The sequence below is a fragment of the Scylla paramamosain genome, chromosome 48 (genome assembly GCF_035594125.1).
Source record: "Scylla paramamosain isolate STU-SP2022 chromosome 48, ASM3559412v1, whole genome shotgun sequence".
Taxonomy (NCBI): Eukaryota; Metazoa; Arthropoda; class Malacostraca; order Decapoda; family Portunidae; genus Scylla; species Scylla paramamosain.
The window spans coordinates 7,606,517-7,618,795 of NC_087198.1; the positions used below are offsets into that span (position 1 = coordinate 7,606,517).

General features: G+C 39.2%; 1 long non-coding RNA gene across 3 annotated transcripts in view; it reads right to left on the reverse strand.

Annotated features, from left to right (window-relative positions):
• Positions 1-6,774: 6,774 nt before the first annotated feature.
• The window catches only part of LOC135095276 (uncharacterized), a 77,820-nt gene continuing 72,315 nt past the window's right edge, over positions 6,775-12,279 (reverse strand). For all 3 annotated transcript variants that reach the window (XR_010264201.1, XR_010264200.1, XR_010264202.1), the window contains 4 exons: positions 10,539-12,279; positions 9,924-10,089; positions 7,794-7,882; positions 6,775-7,320 (listed from right to left, as the gene is read on the reverse strand). The exon at positions 10,539-12,279 is cut by the window's right edge and continues 538 nt beyond it. This is a non-coding gene — a long non-coding RNA (uncharacterized LOC135095276). The remainder of the gene's footprint in view (positions 7,321-7,793; positions 7,883-9,923; positions 10,090-10,538) is intronic.

Below are 12,279 nucleotides of genomic sequence, written 5' to 3' on the forward strand. Positions count from 1 at the left end.
TTTAACATCAACGATTGGTCCACTAATAACAGAAAATGGCACAAAAATAGAAAACGAAACAGACATGGCGAACACCCTGAACGAGTACTTTTCAACAGTCTTCACGACTGAGGATGTTCAGGGCAGTCTGCCGACCCCTTCGACTCAGTCAAGAGGCACCACGCTGCCGGACTTCACCATCACAGAAAGTGAAATCCTCTGAGTCACGAAGAGCATGAACGTAAACAAAACAGCCGGGCCAGACAAGATATCACCCAGGCTTCTTAAAGAAGAAAGAAATGAGCTCGTGAAACGCTTACAATTTTATTCAATAAAACTTTACTAGCGGGTAAAGTTCCCCACGAATGGAAACTAGCAAATGTCACGCCAGTCTTAAAAAAAAAAATAAAATAAAATAAATAAATTTCTCCCAGCCATTTACAGGCCGATCAGTCTCACTTCAGTAGTGTGCAAGCTAATGGAAACAATAATCAGAGATAGAATTGTTAAATATTTAAAAGAAAACAAAATCATAAAGGATTCGCAACACGGTTTCAGAACCAAGCGTTCCTGCTTAATGAACTTACTATTTAACTCGCATGACGAGACAAAAGCTGTTGATATTATCTACCTTGATTTCCAGAAAGCTTTCGACACTGTTCTCCTTAAGAGACTCACCAGTGAAGTAAAAGCTCACGGCATTGCCGGAAACACCCTGAAATGGCTGAGAGACTGGCTCTCTGACAGAAAACAGCGTGTTGTGATAAATGGAAAAGAGTCAGAGTGGCAAAAGGTAAACAGCGGTGTTCCTCAAGGCTCAGTATTAAGACCAGTACTCTTTATAATGTACATTAATGATATTGATGAAGGGATAAATTGCAAAATAAGTAAATTTGCAGACGACACCAAGATAACAAGTAGAATAACGTCTGTGTCACAATGGCAGGAACTCCAGTGTGACCTAAATAGACTAACAAGCTTGGCAGAAAATGGCGGATGAGATTCAATATAGAAAAGTGTACAATACATATCTCGCCTGAACAATGTTCAGGCGAGATATGTAATGAATAACATGCCACTGTCAAGCACCGATAAAGAAACTTCGCAGGTAATATTCATTGAGGAACACATCCTACACCACCCAATCCCTCTCTGTCAATATATAACACCCACATTTTACTGTGACTGCATTACAACTGTGTGGCTCTACTTACTGGTACTGCGACAGGCGGCTTGCCCATCCTGACCCTCTCTGGTCTGACAGCTGTGTCTAGCTTGTCCCTCTCTCTGTTTCTGTCTATTCCCGTCTCCTACACCTTGTAATATACGCGTGATGTTAGAGCGACCTTTTGCCCCAACAAGGCTTCCGTTGCTATAACATTTATTTTCCACTACTTCGATCATTCGAGGCATTTTCCTGTAACTTTCAATAAGGTTCATTTTCGAGTAAATATATTTATTTTCTCATACTTTGGTCATATGGTTCAATTTCATATACTTTCCGCAAGATCCATTTTCAAGTAACTATATTTATCTTCCCCGTACTTCGATCACACAGTTTATTTTTCCTTAACTTTCAATAAGATTCATTCTCGAGTTACTTTGGTAATCGCATCTTCTAATCAGGAACAAGGAGGCGGCGGTTCCTGTGGTGTGCCGGCTGTCCGTGTTGTCCATGTCACCTGTTTCCGGTGACCTCTGCTTCCCTCGTATACTAATTCAGTGATGGCCACCTGAGTACCTCTTCTTGTAATGTTGTGCTAATCTCCGGCTCTGTTAGTGTTGTCATGACTCACCGCATCTTGTTGTTCTCCACGGTGGTCACGTCTCGTCTCTTATCTGTCAGGGTGGTGATAGCTTCTTGATACCTGCTGTCGTTTTTATCATCTTCTTCCCTCATTTATTCTTTCTACTTCTCGTTTCCCTTTTTCATTTCTTCATTTTTGTTTCATTCTTGTTTCTTGTTACATGTTTAATTTCTTGTTGTTTGCTGGGTTACAACAACGTCCCTATTCTTCCTCCACGCCCCTCTCCTTCCTTCACTGCCTCCACTTCCCCTGGCTCTCCTTCCTTCACTGCTCCTCCTACACCGTCCCTCTTCCCTCACTTGCCTTTCTTCCATCATTATTCCTCCTTCCCTTCACTGCTCTTCCTTCCTTCCCTGCCTTGCCCTGCTCATCCATTCCCCTGTCCCCTTCCTTCACCACCCTCCAGCCTCCCCCATGCTCACCACTCTCGGATGTTATTTATCTAGTCTCTCTCTCTCTCTCTCTCTCTCTCTCTCTCTCTCTCTTCTATTCAAGTCTTGTCTGTTTTTTTTTTTTTTTTGGTTTAACTCTCTCATTACTTATGGCATCGTTTTCCTTCCTCTTTCTTTCTTCCTTCCTTTTTGTATTTATTTGATTTCCTTTCTTCGTTTTCTACCTTTCCATTATTTCATTTTTTTTTATCCTTCCTGCCTTCCTTTCTTTCATTTGATTTCTCTCCTTTTCTTATCCGTTTCTTCCTTTCCCTCTCCTTTTGTTCATACCTTCCTTTTTTTCTTTTTTTTTCTCCGTTTTACTTTTATTTATTTATTTATTTCATTTTATTAATTAATTATTTTTTTGGTGGGGAAGGCTTTGCTTTTATTTATTCCTTTCTTTTCTCCTACGTTCCTTCCTTCCCTCCTTTCTGCCTCTCTTCCTCCCTCCCTCTCACTTTCCCTCCCTCTCTCACCGTGCCTGCATCCTTGCATTTTCCAGCCTACATCCACTTTACAAATTGCTCAGTGTACTTTATCACAGACAGCCTCGGAAGAACCAAAATGCAAGTTAGATATGTTTGTTCTTCATTTGTATTTCTTTGTGAGTGATCTAAATAAACTCCGTGCTCTTATCTATTACTGTTTGTTCATGTGTGAGCGATTTCAACCTCCGGTCCTTATCTTTTACTTCTTGTTTTTTCCTTTGTATCCCTCCGAGTGGCCATGTCTATTGGCGTTCGTTCTTACTTCGTGTTCCTGCAGGAGTGACCTATCCCTCGCCTCTCTCTTCCTCAGCTGTGACGCAAGGAGCAGCTTTCTCAGCGACGGGGAGCGGTGGACGGCGGATGAATACTTTGGCTCCCGCGCCTTCTTTTGCATCATGTCCGCCCGCTGACCCTGGTGGTGGGCGACGTGCGTCAGAGGAGTTGAAAATGTAGGGGACTCGCTGCTGTGCCCTGCGTGTAGCTGTGAGGTGAAGTGCAGACGGCTGCATTGTCTCAGCCTCGGAGGTGCCACTTGTTCAAATTACGAATGGTTTAATGTTATTTTTTGCAGGCTGTGGAATATTGCAGTATCTTATAACAAGACAAATGATATAAAAAAGCATGTAATTTACCGATAAGCATTACACAACAACATTATTGCGGTGATAAAATGTACTCCTGTAAAATGCTACGTGGCATCGTCTCTCAGCTGTTTTCAAGGTCGCAAGGGCAGGCTACCCACCCGCCCTCCTCCCTCGCTTTGATGATGCCGCGTAGCATTTTACAGAAGTACTTTTAATCACCGCAATAATGTTGTCCTGTAACGCTTATCGGTAAATTACATGCTTTGTAATCCCATTTGTCTTGTTATAAGATAATGTAATATTAAACCATTCGTAATATGACTAAGTGGCACCTCCGAGGCTGCGACAATACAACCGTGTGTCCGTCATTTCACAGAGCACACCCGCGAGTCCCGTACATTTTCAAATCCTCTGATGGGTAAACAAAGCCTTAAAATGCATATGTGCATAGAACATTTTCTACTTAGAATTAAACGTCCTTTCACCTCTTTCAGTATTTGCAGAAACTCGCGTTACACCCTGTATAGGAAATTAGAGACGTCGCAGTGAGCGTTTTGATACCAGATAGCGCCAGAATTTTTAATTCTCGCCGGAAAATAAATATTTTTTGGGGCAAGGTTTTACAAGCTTACAAAGGTGTATCGTTGCACAGTAATGCGTCTGAATTTTAAGTCAATTAATTTCGTGATAACTGACAGCACATGACATTGTTTGAGCCTCTATTCATAATTTCAGATGATATTCTTAAAAGAGCCTATAAGTGTATCAAGGCAGGCAATCTGTAATTTTCTACTGACCTCAATGGAAGTATACTAATATATACTTGCATTTTCATATACTAAACAACAGGCAAATCCATTTAATGTAAAGAAAATATAATTTTGTATCAGAGACTTTATTTTTGCGGTACGATCACTATCCTCGGGTACTTGGGCAGCGAGCAAACCAAAACACAGGACCACGCTTACTCGACTACCCTGCACAATGGATACATCACCGCCACAATCATGGACTACAGCGGAATTAAGAAAATTCCCGAAAGAACGAGCTATACCCTATTCTGGATATAGTAAAGCAAAGTAAAGGCCTTTGTATCGGCAGAACTGAGAGGCTATTGTTTACACTTTACACTCCTTCCTAACGGCGTGCGGCGCTTTTTTTAACTGAAGAATCATGATCAAGATAAGTACGTCGTACGTCCGCCAGCGGTGCTGTTCTTTTTTTTTTATTTCACTGATTACTTTCATATACAGGACGTATCAGTGATGTCTGATATTTTTCAACATTCCCAGATAAAATGCACAAGCCGAAATCAACATCCTTTTATTTTTACTGTTCATACTTACTTAAAAAAAAATCATTACCTATTTTTAGTTTTATCTTATAATTCAATTAACAAAGCCTTATCATACACCAGTAAGTATGAATATTAATATTAAGGGTTATGTTTTTAATTTTAGATACACTTGTGCAGCAATTCATGCTGTACTTTTCCTGCACATCGATTTCAAATTTAGCTAAGACACCCCTTTGCCCCAGGAAATCGCAGACAATTAAAAATGCTGGCGCTGATAGGTATCTACCAGCCTCACTGCCACGTCTCTAATTGCAAGGTGGCGAACAAGTTGTCTCAGTATATCAACCACGGGAACAATAGACACCTGTAACCGCTTCACTCAGGGCGTTCAATCTCTTATGCTTTCGGATCCAATACCTTACATTCTTCAGTTAAAAAACTCATTACCTTACACACACACACACACACACACACACACCTTTCCTCAAACTCATTCATATTTCACCTTTTTTTTCCCCACAATGCATTTTTAATCTTTCCTGTTTATTAATTAAGCTCCTTTGCGCACCTTATGAATTAATTCGAGCGTTTCATTAAGTTACAGGAGAGAAGCAAGTGATACTTCTTAATGGTTCGGTTTCATTTGGAAGGGAAGGAATAGGAGGTAGAAAAGGGTTATTGTGATAGATAAGGTAAAAAGAAAGGGTTTTATATATATATATATATATATATATATATATATATATATATATATATATATATATATATATATATATATATATATATATATATATATATATATATATATATATATATATATATATATATATATATATATATATATATATATATATATATATATATATATATATATATATATATATATATATATATTAAAAGCGTTAACTTATCTATGAAAAGAGTGTTTGTGTGTGTGTGTGTAATAATAATGTTTCTTTCTCTCTCTCTCTCAATGAAAGATAAGAGCGAGAGAAAACAGAAAAACAAAACTGTTGTAAGGAGAGAGAGAGAGAGAGAGAGAGAGAGAGAGAGAGAGAGAGAGAGAGAGAGAGAGAGAGAGAGAGAGAGAGAGAGAGAGAGAGAGAGAGAGAGCGTAAACCACCAACACAAAATTAAATTCCTGAGCAGATCTCCTCTCTCTCTCTCTCTCTCTCTCTCTCTCTCTCTCTCTCTCTCTCTCTCTCTCTCATAATCCATCCCTGCTATACGTAATCACAATGTAATGCCCTATTGTTTGGTTTATTTTCCTAAGTGTTCCCCTCCTCACCCCATTTTTTCTCTTCCCTCATTTGTTCCTTTTGATTTTATTCGTATTTTTTTCCTTTATTTTTCTCATTTTTCTCTTGATTCGCCATTTTTTTTCTTATTCTTTTCTTATTCTCCCGGTATCCATTATTTTTCATTTTTTTTCTTTTTCCTCTTTCTCCCAATCCTCTCGGTGTGTCTGCTGCTGGCTCGTGATTGGCTGGATTGGGATGGCTTGGTGTATGTGGATTGGTGTGGACGGCTATTATTATTTGCTTGTATTTTGTTTATTTACTTTTTTGTTTTTTTATTGTTTGTGTAAGAGAGAGAGAGAGAGAGAGATTTAGGAAGACCACAAAATTCTCTCTCTCTCTCTCTCTCACTCAATGTTAAAGCTTCATTATCTTTCTTCACCGTAGTGTTAAAAAATATACGACTATGTTGGTTTGTTTGTTAGCGTTCAGATTAATTTGCTTTATTTAGTCTTCATTTATTTATTTATTTATTTTGTGTTGGTGTATATATATATTTTTTTCAGTGTTAATTGATGAGATTATTTCTTTATAGTGTGTTTTATTTAGTTAGTTTTTGTTGTAAGTTAATTCAAAGTTGAGCATTTTGACTCACCTTTGACTCACCACACTCAAGTTGTGTCCTGTATTTTTGTGTAAGCCTCATATTTTTTGAGTCAAGCATTTAATATATATTCTTCACTTGTACACACACATTGAGCCTCACTACACTCACGCAGGCTGGAAGAAAATTTGGCTTGTCGATTTCGGTTCCATTCCTTGTTGTAGACACTACAAGATTCTAACATTTGTGTGTGTGTGTGTGAAGGAGACAATTGTTGGTGAGGGGCTGTGGAGAGTCACTGTGGGTTTGTAAACATACTGTGGGGGACATACTGTGGAGAGAGAGAGAGAGAGAGAGAGAGAGAGAGAGAGAGAGAGAGAGAGAGAGAGAGAGAGAGAGAGAGGTGTTATTCACTGTTCCTCATCGCAGGAGAAGTATTGTTCATAGTTGTTCATTGCAGGTGAGGGAAGACACAGTATGTTGAGGGAAGGTAGCTGCAGGAGTGAACAGCTGCACCAGTGACAGCAGCAACAGAGCCCCACGACTGCTGCTGCTCCTCTCCTCCCAGCACAGCAGCACACAGGACACATATCCATCATCTTTAAATCCCAGACACTCGTGCCTTGGTAATCTCACTGCAGCAAACCCTACATTGCTCAGGTCAATTTCCAGCTAGAGTCATGATATCTGCAGTTATTTTTCAAGATAAAGAAGGTTCAAAATATCCCCCCCAAAAAAGTTATTTTTAGAGTTGAAAATCCACTCGAATTTTCTGCCTGAAGCTCTCGTTTAAAAATAACTCCCTCTTGGATCTTGTGTCCGACTCTAACTGTGTCCTTCAAGTGAACGGGTCTTCAGTTTGTAGTGAGGTTTCCAAGCCGCCCAGACCTGTGAAGGCGAGCAGTCAGTCAGATGATGAGAGTAGACATCAGCAACATAATGAGAGAAACAGTCACAATAATAGAGATAAATGAAGGCACTCAAGTATTGATGATAAAACAAGACAGAATAATGAGAAAAGTAAAATAATGAGAGACAAATAAGGCTAGTCTACAAATAATAGTGAATTTACTGTAGGAAGGGTCTGCTGTACTACTTAATGACCATTCAAGTCTACTTGTTAAAGATATGTTTACATTTTGAACTGTCATTTTCTTGTACTATGATACATTTTTAACTATTTTTTTTACACCTGCCTTATAATTAACATTGAGTAGAGTCTCACTAATACAACTTGAATATTACTCAGCCGGCAGTCTTTGCCATGGTGGAGTGTGACACTCTAAATCAGTACTGACATTTTATCATTTACATTTTATTACTTTGATTACTCAACAAAATACTGCATTGTTTTTCGTAACCTGCTGACTGGTGAAGGGACAGTGTGTGCTCCTGAACACTTGGTTCTTGCCACGTGCCACAGCACTCTGACAGCTTCCAGTGGTCCTGTCTGAGATAATGCACCACACAACATTAGGAATAGGAATAATTATTTCACTAAAACTTTAATTATCTGCAATAAAAACTTGGAATGAGTTTATGCACTTTGTGAATTTAGGAATCTGGAACAATGATTGCAGTTATTTAACTACCTGCACTAAAGAGTTTGTATTAGTTATGGCGGTGTTGACAACAAGTATAAACACTCTGAGAGGCGTGACCTCCGCCGCACTGCTTCATCAGCCTTCAAGTCCCGGCAGTAAAACGGTTCGTGTGAGGAAGACTGTTTCTGGTGCTACAGGTGAAAACTGTTACTACTAGTGTGTACATATCTGTGGAAACAAAAGGATGTTTTCAATCGTACCAAACGTTATAGTCATGGAGATATCTCTCTTCCTGCACACAAAACAACTACCAGCACCTAATTATTACACACATACTCCTACACCAGCCTCGGAGACCCCATCTGGTGAGCGGACCACAATTGTCCCCGGGTCAGACTGCTCTTCTGGTAACGACCCTAAATGTCTTGATACCCCTCTCAGTTTTTCTTCATAAACTTCTGCAACATTCGCGTTCAATCTGTAGAACACTGCCTCTCCTCTGTTAAGCTTCATCATCCTTTCGTCACTGAAACTCAGATGTCTGAGGCAACTGACAGTAGCCCCTTTTCTGTTCCCTCCTACTTTCTCTATCCTCATTTTCGATCCAAAGCTGGATGCTGTGTTCATGTGCGCAATGACTTAACCTGCTTTCCACTCTCTTGAATCTTCCGAGTTTTCCACCACCTGGGTACGACAACAGAGTCACTCTCAAACTAAATTTATCTGTGCTGTATACCTCTCAAATAACTCTTCTGACTATGAAAAATTCTTTGACTACTTAACTTCCAAAGTGGAGCACATTGACTCTCTTCCCTTTTGCAGAGATCTTAATTCTTGGAGACTGACTTCAATGTTCACCACCAACTTTGGCTTTCCTCTCCCTTCACTGACCATCCTGGTGAACTAGCCTTAGACTTTGCTATTCTCCACGACCTAAAGCAATTGGTGCAACACCTTACTCGTATTCCTGACCGTCTTGAAGATAGGCCCAACATTCTTGACCTTTTCCTGACCTCTAATCCTTCTGCTTATGCTGTCACCCTTTCTTCTCCGTTGGGCTCCTCCGATCACAGTCTCATATCTGTATCTTGTCCTATCGCTCCAATCCCTCCTCAGGATCCCACAAAAGGAAGGTGCCACTGGCATTTTGCCTGTACTAGTTGGGGGAACATGGAGGTATTTTGCTGATTTTCTTTGGAAAATTACTACTGCTTCCGTGTCAGAGACCCGTCTTTTTGTGCTGAGCGCATAACAGAGGTGATAGTGTCTGGCATGGAGGCGTACATTCCTCACTCTTTTTCTCGACCTAAACCTTCCAAAGTTAAACTTGGTTTAACATAGCTTGTTCTCGTGCTATACATGATAGAGAGGTGGCCCACCAAAGGTGCTTAAGCCTTCTTCCATCACCGGAATCTAATGCACTTTACATTTCTGCCATGCCAAGTCTCTTCTCCAATTAGCCAAAAAAAAAACTCCTTCATTAACAGAAAGTGTCAAAACGTTTCAAGATCTAACTCTCCCTCGTGACTTCTGGCACTTACCCAAAAACATCTATAATAACTTTGCTTCTCCTTTCCCTTCTTTATTTCAACCAGATGGCACCACTGCTATCACATCTACCTCTAAAGCTGAACTCTTCGCTCAAACCTTTGCTAAAAACTCTAACCCTGGACGATTCAAGGTTTGTTCTTCCCTCTCCTCCACTAGCGTAGACATGACAAAGGTGACTGTAAGTACACAATGGACATGACACACTCAGGCAGCTGGTACAGCTTTGGCTATAAATGTTATAGCAATACTCTGCCACTTTGTTGACAAGTGACAATACAACCTCTCGTTCCTCAGAATGTTCTTTTCACGTAACAGCTTCAAACCAAATCCTGAACCAACATGAACCACCTCTGCTATCAAGTAGTCAGCACCGTGAAGGGTTGTACAGTTCCTTACCTCACTAAATAATACTTCTTTCTTATCCAATCTGTCTGTCTATGTGTCTGCTGCCATGGCTTGACCTGCTCTTCTTTCATCTGTAGCTTCCATTCTGTCTGCTGTCTCTCTGCATCTTCTTGTCCACCACACCATCGTCTCTTGTGTGTCTGCTGCCACTATCTGTCTAGGAAAAAAAAAAAATTTTCTTCGAAATCTTGAACAACTACAACATGAACCACCTGTGGTTTAATCATTCTCCAGCATTTCTTCTGTCCACCGTCACTGTCTGAACCAGTCACCTAACACACCATCCTTCCTGCCACGGTCATTCCTCTCTAATGCTCTTCTCTTTCTCCCTCTCTCAGCGTGGTGGCAGCACAGGCCTCTTCACTCCCTGGCACCACGGCAGGTGTCAGTGAGACAGGCAGGTGTTGGTTCAAGTCCTGGCAGTGTCACTTCGCTGCTGTATTGTTTTGTGCAGCGGATGATGCTACGTTTTTCATCACTTAGTTAGTGTAGAGTTTATTTTTGCTTGACGTTATTTGTGTTGGAAAGACATTGCCATTATATAGTGGTAGATGTTCTAGGAAATAAGGAATTAGCAATACTAATACATGCTTGAACAACACTCACCGGTGTGGAAGGCTTGTCAGGGAGTGGCTGTAGTGGCTTCACTTGAACCACGACCATGTTCTCCTCAACCCTTGGAAAGATAACAATTTATCTGAAATGGAGAGATACAAAGATAGAGAAAAATTTAAGTGAGACACTGCAAAGTGTAGCTGACAGTGTACGCGTCGTCATCAAGAAGAGGGGCTCTGCAAAGAAATAGTAAGACACTCGTGAAGGCTATCATCTTTTCTCAAGGGAAGTGTGTGTCGTGTGTCTTAACATCGTCAGGCGCGCAAACATGTTTTGCATCAAGGGTGTCGTTGTACGAACCGGATATGAATTTTTTTTTTATTTTTTTTATTTTCTACATTTTTTTCCCATTTTTTATATATGTAATGTTTTGATAAATATATATATATATATATATATATATATATATATATATATATATATATATATATATATATATATATATATATATATATATATATATATATATATATATATATATATATATATATATATATATATATATCCCCTAATGTAATGAGGTCTTCTGTTATGAAATTTTACGGTTTCGCCCGCTGCGAGACATGACTTTTTTTTTTTTTTTTCTTTCTGGCGTACCCGTTCTTCCTCAGTCTCCTATGAATATGTACGGTTCTTTTGCTGCGTACAACATTAGAGAGTACGTAATTTTAGGTCTAACTATTTTTTTCAAATTTATATACGAAAAATGAGATAAATATTTTTCCGTAAATCTAGGAAATAGTCAATGTGTCTGCATTAGATATCTTTTGCATTAATATTTTATTTATTTCAAACAGTTAAACACTGGTTTTGATCTAAAAGTCGAAATATAACAAAAATTGTTTTCACCCGCCTTCCCCCCTCCCCCCCGGGTAATTAAGGGTGAAATCATGAATTACTTTAGGCCTATGTACAAAACCGATCGTAGTAACTAAATTAATCTATATCTGTTTTTCAACATATTGTGATGTATATATCATGTGAATTTCAAGTCCTTAGCTGCAATAGGTGTATTATCGTCATCCCTTAAACTTTGACATAACTTAAAATGGCGGATTTTGGCATATAAAAATGATCTCCGTTGTTATTGGTGTTACACACAGATGGGCCATTGCGGCTTATCCAGCTGTGAGAGGCGAACAAATTCTGCTGTCGTCATTTTTGTTTGTAACTGATTTTGATTTCTGACAAATATTTGAAAGTAAATATTTGACACAGTTTTTTTTTTACTTTTTCATTGAAAAAAAAAACTTATCGTACAAAAAAAAAAAAGATAGCAGACATCCTTCTTGCAACCTTCCTGATCAAAATATTTTTTAAATGAATTGGTCAATAAATGAGGGAGGAGAGGCGAGTTGAACACAGGCAATTTAATATGGGATTAGCGATCCTTCAACCCCCTCAAGTGGATGAATAAAGGTGATTAGTTACTTTGATGTGTAAAGACTGTAATTTGTAAAGATGAGAATAAATGAGAATAAATTATTTCTATGACCTTGTGTCCAGCCAATGTTTGTAGGTTTAAGGTGAAACCACGAGGTGAGGTGACATTAGTATTGTCAAGTGTCTTTGTAAGGTACTCACACCAAAGTTTTCATTTGCTTCAGTCAATCAAGGTCTGGTGATAAAAACAAGGCACTGCATCCTGTGCACTCTACCCTGTGCACGCCTTCCTTTCACTCTGGAATGCACACCTTTATATATTGTGCTGCATTCACACTCACATATTTCA